General features: G+C 36.4%; 1 protein-coding gene across 3 annotated transcripts in view; it reads left to right on the top strand.

The window, feature by feature from the left end:
• The window catches only part of LOC111462845 (probable magnesium transporter NIPA4), a 6,351-nt gene that overhangs the window by 3,056 nt on the left and 2,908 nt on the right, over positions 1-387 (top strand). The window lies entirely within an intron of this gene.

Below are 387 nucleotides of genomic sequence, written 5' to 3'. Positions count from 1 at the left end.
CCCCCCCCCCCCCCCCCCAAAAAAAAAAAAAAAAAACCTTAACGGTCGAAAGAACACGAAAATGAGGTAATTGCTTGACTGTTGGTTTGTGAGAACGTTGGAGACTGGCTCTGCAGGAATGCATGATTACCGGTTTCAATATGCTATGAATTGAGTACAAGGCCCTTAAAATACTTTGAAGTATAAAAGTAGCTACATGTGGATACGTCTGATCTGAAATAAATCCAGAAGTATGTAATCCAGTTAAAACATTTCTCGTGGTTTGCCATGCCTAATGCTCAAGGAAAAGAGAAGCTTCTGCATAATTGCAAAAGATTCTGGATTATAAGTAAAAGCAGTTTTCGTCTTTTTTTTTTTTTTTTTTTTTTTCAAGTTTGTGATAACTAT

This window comes from Cucurbita moschata, unplaced genomic scaffold, assembly GCF_002738365.1.
Source record: "Cucurbita moschata cultivar Rifu unplaced genomic scaffold, Cmos_1.0 Cmo_Scf00002, whole genome shotgun sequence".
NCBI classification, from domain to species: Eukaryota; Viridiplantae; Streptophyta; class Magnoliopsida; order Cucurbitales; family Cucurbitaceae; genus Cucurbita; species Cucurbita moschata.
Note: the sequence above shows the minus strand (reverse complement) of the source record. Positions and strands in the feature narration are given on the sequence as shown.